The 14,982-nt window shown below is 42.3% G+C and overlaps 6 non-coding genes across 6 annotated transcripts; 3 read left to right on the top strand and 3 right to left on the bottom strand.

The window, feature by feature from the left end:
- The first annotated feature begins 231 nt into the window (after window positions 1–231).
- LOC140275915 (U2 spliceosomal RNA) lies at window positions 232–422 on the top strand. Its single transcript, XR_011908617.1, has one exon. It is a non-coding gene; the product is annotated as a U2 spliceosomal RNA (small nuclear RNA).
- A 410-nt stretch (window positions 423–832) lies between these two features.
- LOC140275817 (U5 spliceosomal RNA) lies at window positions 833–946 on the top strand. The gene has a single exon (XR_011908531.1). It is a non-coding gene; the product is annotated as a U5 spliceosomal RNA (small nuclear RNA).
- Window positions 947–1,221: 275 nt separating this feature from the next.
- LOC140276209 (U2 spliceosomal RNA) lies at window positions 1,222–1,407 on the top strand. Its single transcript, XR_011908877.1, has one exon. It is a non-coding gene; the product is annotated as a U2 spliceosomal RNA (small nuclear RNA).
- A 529-nt stretch (window positions 1,408–1,936) lies between these two features.
- LOC140276165 (U2 spliceosomal RNA) lies at window positions 1,937–2,124 on the bottom strand. The gene has a single exon (XR_011908844.1). It is a non-coding gene; the product is annotated as a U2 spliceosomal RNA (small nuclear RNA).
- A 267-nt stretch (window positions 2,125–2,391) lies between these two features.
- LOC140275818 (U5 spliceosomal RNA) lies at window positions 2,392–2,505 on the bottom strand. The gene has a single exon (XR_011908532.1). It is a non-coding gene; the product is annotated as a U5 spliceosomal RNA (small nuclear RNA).
- A 410-nt stretch (window positions 2,506–2,915) lies between these two features.
- Window positions 2,916–3,106, bottom strand: LOC140275917 (U2 spliceosomal RNA). The gene has a single exon (XR_011908619.1). It is a non-coding gene; the product is annotated as a U2 spliceosomal RNA (small nuclear RNA).
- Between the last annotated feature and the right edge of the window lie 11,876 nt (window positions 3,107–14,982).

The raw sequence follows: 14,982 nt of genomic DNA on the forward strand, positions 1-14,982 counted from the left end.
CTTACTTGTTGCGACTTTGCCGATGTTCGAAGCTGGAGTGCAAAGTTGTTGCTTGAATGGTGCTCGCTGGAGCGTGTGGTAGTGTAAAGTTATACCATTTAAAAGGGCTGAAGAGTGCTCAGTGCAGCGGGTGGGCGGAGGTGCAAAGTGACACTATGGCCATAAAAAGAACACCGCTACAAGTGCGCATTGTGCCAGGAAGGGCCCTCGGACGTGAACCAGTGGACAGTTATCGCTTCTCGGCCTTTTGGCTAAGATCAAGTGTAGTATCTGTTCTGATCAGTTTAATGTCTGATATGTCCTCTATGCGAGGACTACATATTAAATGGATTTTTATCAATAGGAGTTGAAAAAGGAGCTTGCTCCGTTCACTCCAAGCATCGACCCGGTACTGCAGTGCCGCTGGGAACGGTGCGCTCTCCTCTGCTCTTCTGAAAAAGCAAACAGCGGTGCAGGATGGAAGTTTCAGGGAGCCTAAGATGAAACTTTCTTTTAATCTGCTGAGAAAAGAGAGTGAATGCGAAGCAGACTTTAACACGGCTCTGGGAGCGAGCCGAGTGCGGGCTAACCGGGACAATTGCTTGAAAGAAACGCGACACCGAATGAGCAGTCAGAACAAAGCCTCAATACGGTGTTCCCGTGTTGTTTGTGGCTGCCTTGTCTTTTGCACAGAGTAAAAGACAAGGCAGCCATCGAATAGGGCCCGATTGTTCCTACTTGGTCAGCCGAGGAGCAAGGGGGGGAGCAAGCGTCTCAACCAAGCAAAGCTCACCATGGGGAAGGTGGCTATGCCAACTAGCCTGATGCCCTGCTCCCGCAGTGATGGATAATCGTACACTGGTTTCTCTTCATAATGTACAAGTCTTTCGCCTTTTACTAAAGACTTCCGTGGAGAGCAGCACTAATGAATTGTTTCTATTTTTGGCAGGCTTTACCTTTGCGGGTGAAGCCCTTTCTGTCTGTGCAAAAGAAATCTTGTTACTGTGCAGAGTGACTTCTCTGAGTAGAGTCGCCTTACTTGTTGCGACTGTGCCGATGTTGCTTGAATGGTGCTCGCTGGAGCGTGCGGTAGTGTAAAGTTATACCATTTAAAAGGGTTGAAGAGTGCTCAGTGCAGCGGGTGGGCGGAGGTGCAAAGTGACACTATGGCCATAAAACGAACACCGCTACAAGTGCGCATTGTGCCAGGAAGGGCCCTCGGATGTGAACCAGTGGACAGATATCGCTTCTCGGCCTTTTGGCTAAGATCAAGTGTAGTATCTGTACTTATCAGTTTAATATGTGATATGTCTATGCAAGGACTACATATTAAATGGATTTTTATCAATAGGATTTGAAAAAGGAACGGTGCGCTCTCCTCTGCTCTTGTGAAAAAGCAAACAGCGGTGCAGGATGGAAGTTTCTTTTAATCTGCTGAGAAAAGAGAGTGAATGCGAAGCAGACTTTAACACGGCTCTGGGAGCGAGCCGAGTGCGGGCTAACCAGGAGAATTGCTTGAAAGAAACGCGACACCGAATGAGCGGTCAGAACAAAATCTCAATACGGTGTTCCTGTGGTGTTTTTATAAAATGCGGTGTAAAAAAAGGTGTGAATGCCCCATAGAAAACTAAAAGGTGGAGCGGAAGTGTTCGGCTGCAAGAAGGTGTGAATGTCCGACTATATTTGGTGAAAAGCAGGTGAAGCAAGGTCTGAATGCCTTAACCTTTTCTTACCCGCTTTTTACCAACTATGGTCGGACATTCGCAGCATCTTACAGCCGAACACCACCTCTCTAGCTTTTGATGATGTATGGTTGAGCATTCGCACCTTTTCTTACCAATTTTTGAGGAATTATGGGTGGACATTCACACCTTCTTGCAGCTGAACACCTCTTCTCCCACTTATGATCATGTGCGGTTGGATATTCGAAAAATGTTTGCTTTTTCACAAGAGCAGAGGAGAGCGCACAGTTCCCAGCGGCACTGCAGTACCGGGTCGATGCTTTGAGTGAACGGAGCAAGCTCCTTTTTCAACTCCTATTGATAAAAATCCATTTAATATGTAGTCCTTGCATAGACATATCACATATTAAACTGATAAGTACAGATACTACACTTGATCTTAACCAAAAGGCCGAGAAGCGATATCTGTCCACTGGTTCACGTCCGAGGGCCCTTCCTGGCACAATGCGCACTTGTAGCGGTGTTCGTTTTATGGCCATAGTGTCACTTTGCACATCCGCCGCACTGAGCACTCTTCAACCCTTTTAAATGGTATAACTTTACACTACCGCACGCTCCAGCGAGCACCATTCAAGCAACATCGGCACAGTCGCAACAAGTAAGGCGACTCTACTCAGAGAAGTCACTCTGCACAGTAACAAGATTTCTTTTGCACAGACAGAAAGGGCTTCACCCGCAAAGGTAAAGCCTGCCAAAAATAGAAACAATTCATTAGTGCTGCTCTCCACGGAAGTCTTTAGTAAAAGGCGAAAGACTTGTACATTATGAAGAGAAACCAGTGTACGATTATCCATCACTGCGGGAGCAGGGCATCAGGCTAGTTGGCATAGCCACCTTCCCCATGGTGAGCTTTGCTTGGTTGAGACGCTTGCTCCCCCCCTTGCTCCTCGGCTGACCAAGTAGGAACAATCGGGCCCTATTCGATGGCTGCCTTGTCTTTTACTCTGTGCAAAAGACAAGGCAGCCACAAACAACACGGGAACACCGTATTGAGGCTTTGTTCTGACTGCTCATTCGGTGTCGCGTTTCTTTCAAGCAATTGTCCCGGTTAGCCCGCACTCGGCTCGCTCCCAGAGCCGTATTAAAGTCTGCTTCGCATTCACTCTCTTTTCTCAGCAGATTAAAAGAAAGTTTCATCTTAGGCTCCCTGAAACTTCCATCCTGCACCGCTGTTTGCTTTTTCAGAAGAGCAGAGGAGAGCGCACCGTTCCCAGCGGCACTGCAGTACCGGGTCGATGCTTGGAGTGAACGGAGCAAGCTCCTTTTTCAACTCCTATTGATAAAAATCCATTTAATATGTAGTCCTCGCATAGAGGACATATCAGACATTAAACTGATCAGAACAGATACTACACTTGATCTTAGCCAAAAGGCCGAGAAGCGATAACTGTCCACTGGTTCACGTCCGAGGGCCCTTCCTGGCACAATGCGCACTTGTAGCGGTGTTCTTTTTATGGCCATAGTGTCACTTTGCACCTCCGCCCACCCGCTGCACTGAGCACTCTTCAGCCCTTTTAAATGGTATAACTTTACACTACCACACGCTCCAGCGAGCACCATTCAAGCAACAACTTTGCACTCCAGCTTCGAACATCGGCAAAGTCGCAACAAGTAAGGCGACTCTACTCAGAGAAGTCATTCTGCACAGTAACAAGATTTCTTTTGCACAGACAGAAAGGGCTTCACCCGCAAAGGTAAAGCCTGCCAAAAATAGAAAAAACTCATTAGTGCTGCTCAACGTTGTACTTTGCAGTAAAAGAAAGAGCAAATCTAAAGTTTCATGAATCCGAGAATAAGCTTACTTTCATGAGTTCTTCACGATTTCGGATTTTGCTATAAAATGAATTCCTTCACTCAAACTAAATTAAAACTGCTAAACCGCTAATCTTTTACATACAAGGCAGATGTCAAATTCACCGAAATAGGATCTAAGGGTATTTGGCCAATCGAGCTGTAGCAGCTTCGGTAAAAGAGTATAAGTTGAAGAGTTTGTGAATAAAGGTGTGCGCACACATAGTGAGTTGTAGGAAAATAGGCAGGGAGCAATGCTGGCTGGGGTATATGTTCTTGTATGTTGTCTGACTGTTTGATTTGAATGTGTTGTGTAAGTGTCCTGTTGAATGTTACATGTTTGGGCTTTGACACGCTTCACTGTGGTTGTTAACTGTGTGGTGTGTCCTGAAATGTTATATGTTTGGGCTGTGTGACATGCTTAATGCTTTTCAGTAGCAACCCACTTATTCATATATAGCAACTGACAACATAAGAAGTCCGGACATACTTTGATAGTAGTTGTAGAAGTATCCTTATTGATAATAGATAAACTAATTCATAGTGATAGAACAGTAGATGAACAGGTGCCTGCACATGTCTCATGAAAATAAAATGGGTGTATGATTGCTGACGGCAGAGCAATACTGCCAAACTTATGAGTTCTTGTGGCAAACTTGATTCAGTGTCTTGACGTGTATACGCTGTTTCGCTGACTTGTCACAAGAAACAAAGTGTGTTTGATAAGATCCGACCATTTTATTACGGGAGGATCAGTATGTATGGATTCTGATGTGACTGATAAACCCAGTCGTATCTTAAGCATAATCTAATACGTGAGACAACGCCCTGGCACACATTATGGACTGTCCCCACAGTCCATAATGTAGAAAAGAGAGAAAAAAGCCTTTCTGATTTGGTGTGTGTGCTCACAGTGCAGAGTGTAGAGAAAAGAGAGAAAAGAAAGCCGTTTTGGTGTCACGGGTGTTGTGACTTACACACACACATTTCTGAATTGAGAAAGGAAATTATTTTAGAGAAAGCACTAGAGTTTAGATCCCACATTTGTTGATAGGCATTCATTTAATTTTTCTTTTAATCAGTTTTAAAGTGAATACTAACTGAGAAATGAAAAAGGTGAAGAGTTTAGAAGCTTGGTTCAAGAGCAAAACTTGGTTTATGATCAGCTGAGTCTCTAAACAGAACAGCAAAGGGCTTCATCGAACATTTAAAAAAGATTCAGATTGTTAGAATATCCAGAATTTATAGGAATGGTGGTGATTACTCTTATTTTCTAGAATGGAAATAACTGCACCATGTCTGTTTTATGAATTTAAGGGGCTAAAAAGTTTTGTTCTCGTTTTTCTATGATTAACCGAATGTATGTGAGAGTCCAAACAGACAGAAGGGTTACGGCCGAGCACTGGACCTTCCAAAAAAGATGAGACAGGCTGGACCTGTGCCATACTAGTTAAGACCTGCCTGTGGATAACAGGTTCTTTAAACTCTCACACACACAAACTCACACACGTTCGCACACATACACCCACACACACACACACACATTCTTGAACTTGCTGCAAGATTAAACATTTGCATTAACTGACTCCAGCAACTCTGAGTCTCATTGAGAGACTTTTCTCAACAATTGGGTCCTCAAACCAGATCTCAACGTTTTTTCCGCTTTCCAGGGTCGGAGCTGAAACCGTGCACGGGGGAGTCCAGTACTTCTAATGAAAGACCCCCTGCTGAATTGCGGTAATTAGGGGCCAGTGTCCACTGAAAGGGGGAAAAAGGGACGAGATCGTACTTTTGAATCAATGGCCAGAAGCCATTGGCAGTGCAGGCATCAACAATAATGGTGTTATTTCACCCATTAACACTTAAGGTACCTCATGCAGTGGCTGTGATATGGTTACTTAACAAAATATCTTTACCAGACATCTCTCCTACATAACAGTTCTTCTTTCACAGCCACACCTTGTTGTCGAGAGATGTGCTACACTTAATCCATCCACACTGCTACCTACCCCACAGATGGAAAGCCTCATGATTGCATGTCAGAAATAACCATCAGTGTTTTACCCAGGCCAGACTTAACTGATATACGTTATGAAAATGCAGAAATAACTATATTTATTCAACAGGTCAAGCAAAAAACCCTGATGGCACAAATGCTACAGGATTTGCAGTAGTAACAGAAACTGAAGTTTTCTTAAAACAACCACTACCAAAAAATTACTCTGTTCAAGCAGTCGAATTGGTAGCTTTAACTGAAGCTTGAAAATTAAATAACAAAAAGGTTGTTAACGTTTACACTGACAGTCAGTATGCCTTCTCAACTGTACATGTGTTAACACAGCATTGGAAAAACAGGTATGTTGACATCCACAGCTAAATGTATAAACTACAAATATTTTAGCATTATTAGATGTTATTCAATTGCCATCTACAATAGACTCGTATGAATGACCGGAAGGAAAACCATACTGCCAAAGAATTTGTTTAAATATGCTGCAGTATTGAGCCACGGACCATGTCATGTCTCAACAGGAGGGATGGAAGCAATAATGAACAAGGTTTTTACAGCATATGGTTTTACTAATTATTGAATTTTTTTTTTTAGAATAAATAAATTAATAAAGTTTTGTCTAGCAGGTCAAATATGTGCAAAATACATTCCACAGGGCAATCTAAGACCAAAACGAAGATAATTCCCTAAGCCAGTGTATCTTTTTCAACATATTTGTTTGGATTTCATTATTTCATTATTGTGTAGATTTCATTGAACTAAATTAATGTTAAGGGAAACGATTCTGCTCAGTGACAACAGAGGTTTTTACCAAATGGTCTGAAATATTTCCATGTGCACAAGCAGATGCACTCTCAGTAGCAAAATCACGCGTAAAATAACTCATTTCTAGATTTGAAATTCCTGAAAAGATCTTCAGTGATAATTTGACACACTTTGTAAACAATGTCATCTCACTGATGGCAAAGAACTTAAAATAGACCTTAGAAACCACTGTGATATAGAAGGTTTCGCTAACACATTGGAATTGTTTTACTATTTACATATGCATGTGCAGTGAAGAATTGCTTGCTGCTGATAAATGCAAAGAAGAACAGCTTACACATAGATGCTCACATATAGGCTGCTGAATGCAATGAAGACCTGCTTATCCAGTAAAGTTCAATGTCAATGTGTAATATTCAATTAGGATTTGCAAAACAGTGAAGTTAAACAATGAATGGGTCCATAGTCGGTATGAGAAGACTACAGGAATATTTACCTGGGTGTACGTTCAAACAGAGATGAGAAAATTGCGATAAATTATTGTTTGTTTGTTTGTTAGTATGTATATGAATGTTATGTGTATAAACTGTGTTGAGTTGTAGTTACTCAGTAGTGTCTCAGTGAAACAACCGACGGGGGAAGCCTTGCGGTGACAACAAAAGCAGTGTTTTACTGATCAGTCAAGTTGCTCCAGTGTACTCCATACAAACTGGTTGGCTACTGAAGGGATAGAAAATGGGGAATACTTGTTTTAAAGCAAACAAGGAATTAGATGGGAAAAATACATGTTTTAACGGGACCCAGACAATATTATATAGATGTCGCCACTAAAGTAAAGAACATTTACGTGGGATGGTGTGAGGGTCCTCGTTTGGCTGACGTTCGCCGATATGCTCGCCATGCTCAGAACCAAGTTGAGACGCGTAAGACAACCAAAAGGGACAAGTGTGAAAAGGAGCTGCATTTGGCAACCATGACCATGTATTACGCAGTTGGTGTAAACAGAGGACGAGGCCGAAGTCGAAGACGTGGACGTGTGGGAGAGGAGGTCGAAATGGGCCACGCCAGAGCTATGATCCGAATATTTGTTTTTACTGTGGCCAGACTGGACACTGGAAGAAGGACTGTCCACAGCTAAAAAGTGATGAAATTGGGCAAAAGGCTGACTGAGGGTGGGAGGCAGGTTCTGGACGTCACGCGGCAGCGGAGCCTCCACTAATGGGTGATAGCACAAACACACTCACACATTTTTCCTGCTCTGTGTAGTGAAGCAACGCTTGCCGACTGTGATTCACGTAGTAAAGTTTTGCATGCTATTTCCGTCCTAGAGCAAAGATATTTCTCTCAGAATATAGGAACTTATGTTCATCAGTAGTGACGTCAGGGGAGTTTGATTGTCCTCCAAAGTTAAGTGGAAACCACGTTTACTGTATGTCTGCATCAGGCCAGGTTGTGAAGGAGAAAATGACAATGCCCATTGCGTGTTGTCACTCCCGATGAGCTCTCCTTCAAACACTCATTTTTGTTATCAGAGTTGTGTCCCATTAACCTGATGGGCTGTGATCTCATGTGTAAATTAGGCATTATTTTAACTTCTACACTAGAGGGTGTTAAGGTTATGTTACAGCCTGACAAAGTTTTCACAGCAGTGCAGTTTGATTCATCGGCACTTACATATGCTTATGAGTGGAAACTTCCCAGCTCTCCTTTTTCACAACAACTAGTGGAAGAAGCAAAAGCGTTAGTTTCACCCCTTTCTGATTTCATGCAACCTACTGATTTGCACTGCACATCACACATTTCTTTGGGGCCTGACAATGACTATGAGAAGAAGTGAAAAAATATGTGCGCCTACTTTATTGGCTGTGTCGCTCACTCCAGAGCACTTCGATTTTTTTAATGTTTGTGGTACTCGCTCTCACATTTCCTTGGCCAAACGTACACACTGGCAGTGACAAGGTGTGGGAGAGTTTGTTGCTACATGTCAGAAAGAAATGGAGTGGACTGTTTCACCTGCTGATCCAAATTTGATGTTTTCTGAACGATTGTCAGCATACAAAAAAACATTTTTGAGTACAATGCATTGTCAAAGAACTGTGGACTTAATTCCTACCACAGAATCACATTTTGAAGCATGTTTTTTATCTGAAACAGATTTGTCTTCGATACCCATGTTGGCTGAAGTGCAAATATGATGTGGGGTTGATAAAAGGCTGTGAACCAGTAATTGTCACCCCTAAATCAGACTTTTGTCCATGTAAAAAACAATACCCTTTTAAGCCTGAAGCAATTAAAGGGATTAAACCTGTTTTTCAATCTTTTCAGAAAACAGGCGTTATTGTTCCTTTTGAAAATTCACCTGTGCTTACTCCATTGTTTCCTGTTAAAAAGATTAAAGATGCTGGCCAGCCAGATGAATGGCGTTTTGTACAGGACCTCCAAGCGGTGAATGCTGCAGTTCAGCCACATGCTCCTACTGTGCCCAACCCACACACTATTTTGTCTCAAATTACATCAGATGCACAGTTTTTCTCAGTGGTTGACTTGTCGCCAGTGCACCCTGATAGCCCATTTTGGTTTGCTTTTTAGTTTGAAGGGAGATCTTGGACTTTTACCCGGTTATGCCAGGGGTACTGTGAAAGTCCCACTATTTACAATGCTGCCCTCAAAGCTAGTCTGGATTAACTTCAATCAACCACAGGCTCTGCTCTTTTGCAGTATGTGGATGACATCCTTTTATGTGGTCCATCTAAACAACAGTGTGAAAAAGACAGTGAATCTGTTGAAACATCTTCCTTCTTATGGCCATAAAGCCAGCCTTTCTAAGTTACAATTTGTACAGGACGAAGTCACCTTTTTGGGTCATGTGATTTCTAAGGATGGGCGCTCACTTTCTCCTAAACGTGTTGCTGCAGTTCAGATCATTCCTAAACCGGTTACTAAAAAACAGCTTATGTCATTCTTAGGTATAACATCTTACTGCAGGAACTTTATTCCTAACTACTCTTTTCTCGAAGCTCTCTTAGGTGCTCTTATCCATGGTAAAGGCAGCTGCAGTTATGACATGCAGCTCTAGTCAGCTGATCGTGTTCCATGTACTCCTGAGGCTGAATCAGCCTTTAGTCAGCTTAAGCTGGCTCTTCAAACAGCACCAACACTTGGCATTCCAGATCCTCATAAACCTTTCATACAGGCAGTTGATGAGAAGCATGGTTGTATGACATCTGTTCTTATGCAGGAACATGGGGCAGGCAAAGGCCAGTGGCTCATTTCTCAGCAAAACTGGACTCTGTGGCTGCAGGCCTGCCTGGTTGTCTTCGTGCTGTTGCAGCTGCAGAGAAAGCTGTCCTGGCCTCCCAAGATATTGTGGGCTACGCTAATTTGACTGTTTTGGTTCCTCATGCTGTTGCCATTATTCTTCTCGAGCAGAAAACTTCACATCTTTCAACTGCTTGTTGGATCAGATACACCTCTGTGCTCCTTGATATGCCAAATGTCACTGTTAAACGTTGTACTGTTCTGAATCCTGCTACTTTGCTTCCGACTCCTGAGGATGGGGAGCCTCATGACGCTCATGAAGCTGTTTTGGAACAAGTTTGTACACCCCGACCTGATCTTTTAGAGACTCCTCTTCCAAACTCTGACATGATTCTTTTTGTAGATGGATCAGCTTTGCGTGATCCAGCCACAGGTACTAACTGTGTTTGGTTTGCAGTATGTTCTTCACATGACACTTTGTTGTCTGGTTCTCTTCCTAAACATTTCTCTGCTCAAACTACTGAGCTTATTGCACTTACTGAAGCTTGTAAGTTGGCAGCTGGTAAGTCTGTCACTATTTACACAGATTCCAGATATGCTTTTGGTGTTGTTCATGACTTTGGTGCGCTGTGGAAACACAGGCATTTCCTTAAATCAGATGGTAAAACTATTCTGAACTCCAAGCAGGTTTCTGATCTTCTTGATGCGATCCTTTTGCCTACAGCAATCTCGGTCTGTAAGTGTGCGGCTCACACTAACTCAGACGATCCTGTTGCTTGTGGCAATGCCAGAGCTGATGCTGCAGCTAAGCAAGCAGCTAATTTTTTTCCTGTTTTCGCTTCCCTCTCTTTGCAGGCAGAAGACTCCCTCACAGATCTCCATGCTTTGCAAACTTTTGCCTCTGCAGATGAAATTTGGTCCTCTGGACGCATTTGGTCCTCTGTGGGTGCAACTCATACGGATGGTGTTTGGATGGGACCTGATGGTAAACCCTGTCTACCTAAACATTTTTTTCCTCATTTTTCAAAATTGACACATGGGTTGGACCATGTGTCAAAAGGGGGGATGCTGAATGCACTCACTGCTCAGTGGTTCACAAAAGGGTTCAGTTCATATGCGCAAAAATACTGTCAGTCATGTATGGTTTGTGCCACACATAATGTAGGAAAGGCATTACACACATCGCAAGTTGCACACCCTCCACCAGAGAAACCTTTTGAACATTTGATGATGGATTTTGTTGAACTCACACCAGCTGAAGGAAAGAAATATGCACTAGTAATAGTGGACGTGTTTAGTAAATGTGTTGAAGTTTTCCCTGCAAAACATGCAAACAGTAATGCAGTGACTAAAGCACTGCTAAACAGAAATCATTCCTAGATGGGGCATTCCAGAGAAGATCAGCAGTGATAATGGCACACATTTTGTAAACACTGCATTGACTGAGGTTGGTAAATTCCTGGGAATAAGCTTGCGCACACATTGTGCTTATCATCCACAGAGTGGAGGTGCTGTGGAAAGAGAAAATGGTACATTAAAGTCCAAGTTAGCCAAATGTTGTGAAGAAACAGGTCTGCCATGGACAAAAGCATTACCTATTGTGCTTACCTACATGAGAATGAGAATCAGAGCTCAAGTGAATCTCAGCCCATTTGAAACTTTATTTGGCAGACCTCCTAACCTGGGATTGGGACCTGTAACCAGACCCCTCCCTTCCACAACTGTTTGTGATGATGCTATGTTGTCTTACTGTCGAAACCTTTCCACTGTTCTATCTCAAGTTTCACAGACAGTAAAAGCAGCCCTTCCAGCCACAGAAAACACACCACTCCAACCAGATGACAGGTGGTGAAGGAACTTCGCAGGAAACATTGGAAGTCCAAACGTTGGCAAGGCCCGTTCCAGGTGCTACTGGTCACTCACACAGCTGTTAAAGTTGCAGAGAGAGCAACCTGGATTCATGCCAGTCACTGTAAGAAGGTACCAGAACCAGTAGATGACTTCCACCCTGACATACATCAGCCTAACCAACACGCCCGGAAGGACAAAGATAAGAGTCAGCAGTAAAAGCTGTACTCCACCGGTGTGTTAAGTGCTAGTAACCTCTGACACCGAAGATTGAAACATCCTTACTGAGACCAGCGATGAAGATGATCATACACATGCTGTGAACCATGGAAGAAACTGTTTGTTGTTTGTATTTTCTTATTTGTAACCAGCATGTGCACATTGTATCTTGATTTCACAGGAAGCAATAATACAGGGCTGCTGTATTTCCCCACGACCCGAGAGACCACCAGACGCCCGAAGCCACACAGCCCCCCCAAGCACACACCCAACCGCCCAGAGCGACGGGACAGCAACCCACCACCACCAGTATGTGATCAAGCTAATCAGAAGGGACCAGAGAGAATTAAATTCAGCCAATTGATGTTTTGAGGAAGCAGACATTGTTTCCATGCTAATATAATCTAAAAGAAAATTTCTAAACTGGTTAATACACAGATTGTTCTTCGCTTTCCAGTTCATGAGAATAGTTTTCTTTGCTATACATAACACTGTGAGGATCATGTGTGCTAAGCTAAATTCCACATTGATGTTGTCTAAGTCACCCAGTATGCACAGTGTGGGGCATGCAGGAATGCTACACTTTAGTCATGTTGATAGGTCCGCACAGACTTCAAGCCAGAACCTCTGGACAGGCGCACAAAACCACAAAGCGTGTGCATAATCATCAGGTGTGTTATCTGTGCAATGTGAGCAGATGTTTGAGTGTGTTAGACCTATCCTGAACATCCTTTGTCCTGTATAGTGTGTTCTATGAAGAATTTTGTATTGTATGAGCTGTAAATTAGGATTTCGAGTCATTCTGAAGGTGTTCAAACATATATGTGGCCAGAAGCTATGACTAGAACTGATGGATAAATACGCCTCCCATTTTGAGGACGGTAGAGACATTGTGTCATCTATCTTAGACAATAATTTATATATTTTTGATAGTAGTTTTGGGGTGCAGATGCTTAGAAATTCTACTACCCTAATCAGGAGTTGTAAGTCTGGTTGGTGGAGGATATATTTCTTTGTTATTATAGACTTAAGTTGTTGATATTCTAGGAATTTATTGCTGCCTATCTCATGTTGTGATATGAGCTCATCAAATGAAATAAAATGTCCATTTTGGATTATATGTTCCAGATGTTTGATTCCTTTGATCTTCCACAGAGTAAAGTTTAGCATTTTTTTGTTTTGCAGGATGTCAGGATTGTTCCAGATGGGTGTAAGCTTACACGGGACAAGTGAAGACTTTGTTATTTTAAGAAATTCCCACCAGGCTGTCAGAGAGGTGCTGATGTTAATGCTCTTGAAACATTTGTGATTTTTTACGTTTTGACTAATAAGTGGCAGGTCAGAGATTTCCAGATTATCACACAATGCTTGTTCTATATTTATCCATGGTTCATCTATTGGGCTAGGTTTAAACCATTTTGATATATACTGTAACCTATTGGCTAAGGAATAGTGCTGAAAATTAGGTAAATCTAATCCACCACTGTCCTTGGTCTTCTGTAGGGTTTTTAAACTAATACGTGGTGGTTTGTTTTTCCACAGAAATTTGGAGATGCATGAACCTAGTGACTTAAACCAAGTAGCAGATGGTTTTATGGGGATCATTGAGAACAAATAGTTAACTTTTGGTAGTATCATCATTTTAATGGTTGTAACTCTCCCCATAAGTGATATAGGTAAGGACTTCAAACGAGAGAGATCGTCCTCTACTGTCTTTAATAATTGCACATAATTTAGCTTTGTTAGCTCTGAGAGCCTGGAGGAAATGTTTATGCCTAAATATCTAATATTTCCTGACTGTAAAGTGATCGCAGGTATATTCTGGTCCCTATAGTTAATGGGCAGAACTGTGGTCTTAGACCAATTGATAGAGTAGTCAGAAAGTGCTGAGAATTTATTCATGAGTGTGATCGTGTGAGTGAGAGACGTCTGTGAGTTCTGAAGGAAAAGTAATACATCATCAGCATAAAGACTTATTTTATGCTCAATATTTTGGGGTTGGATGCCTTTAATATTTCTATCTTGTCTGATAGCAGCTGCTAAAGGTTCGATGAAAATAGCAAAAAGTGAGGGCGAAAGTGGGCAACCCTGTCTTGTACCTCTCTGCAGACTGAAGCTTGGAGAAGTTTGATCATTTGTCCTGACACTTGCACTTGGGGAGTCAGTTATTTTCTTTTGAGGAGATAAGAGGCTTTAATAATAATATCTTGCAAGAGAGAACAACACAGTACAGAATACAGAGTTGCTCTGACCACTGAAGCAAAAACACACAGTTATATTGCCCACTCATCACGTCATCTGTTTTTGGGTATAGTTGATTGTTCTTCTAACTTTCCTCCCCAACCATTAGTTGAGGTTACCCAGACACACTCGTAAATACCAGCCTAACCCTGTCCCCCCTAAAGTGCAGCTATCTCATAATAACAAGCCCACCATTGTAAAGAGGAATTTAAGAAAACAGGGCAGGGTGGTACCTTGCAGCTCAGTCATTTGCAGGTTATACACAGTAACACTCAATACAATGCATATAAGAATTATTTTCCATTACATTCCTCCCTTTTGATTATAATAATACCATTATATTAATCAACCCAAAAGAAACAAGGAAAATAATAACTTTATCTGTAAAACATCAGCCTGCATTTGCACACAACGTGAGTTTAAAATGCAGGCATCATAGTGATAAAGGGTCCAATGATAAACAATCAAAACATGAACAATTAAATATGATTATCTTCATGCCTCTCTAAGTCAGCGTCACTAGAGGAAAAATTTTGAAAGCAAAAAAGTTCTTTGAGTCATTTGAATCATTTGGTGAGATACATACAATGAGGCCTTTCACACAGGGAAAAATACAGCAGCCCTGTATTATTGCTTCCTGTGAAATCAAGATACAATGTGCACATGCTGGTTACAAATAAGAAAATACAAACAACAAACAGTTTCTTCCATGGTTCACAGCATGTGTATGATCATCTTCATCGCAGGTCTCAGTAAGGATGTTTCAATCTTCGGTGTCAGAGGTTACTAGCACTTAACACACCGGTGGAGTACAGCTTTTACTGCTGACTCTTATCTTTGTCCTTCCGGGCGTGTTGGTTAGGCTGATGTATGTCAGGGTGGAAGTCATCTACTGGTTCTGGTACCTTCTTACAGTGACTGGCATGAATCCACGTTGCTCTCTCTGCAACTTTAACAGCTGTGTGAGTGACCAGTAGCACCTGGAACGGGCCTTGCCAACGTTTGGACTTCCAATGTTTCCTGCGAAGTTCCTTCACCACCTGTCATCTGGTTGGAGTGGTGTGTTTTCTGTGGCTGGAAGGGCTGCTTTTACTGTCTGTGAAACTTGAGATAGAACAGTGGAAAGGT

This window comes from Leuresthes tenuis, unplaced genomic scaffold (genome assembly GCF_036924035.1).
Source record: "Leuresthes tenuis unplaced genomic scaffold, fLeuTen1.0.hap1 SCAF_18, whole genome shotgun sequence".
In the NCBI taxonomy this organism is placed as follows: domain Eukaryota; kingdom Metazoa; phylum Chordata; class Actinopteri; order Atheriniformes; family Atherinopsidae; genus Leuresthes; species Leuresthes tenuis.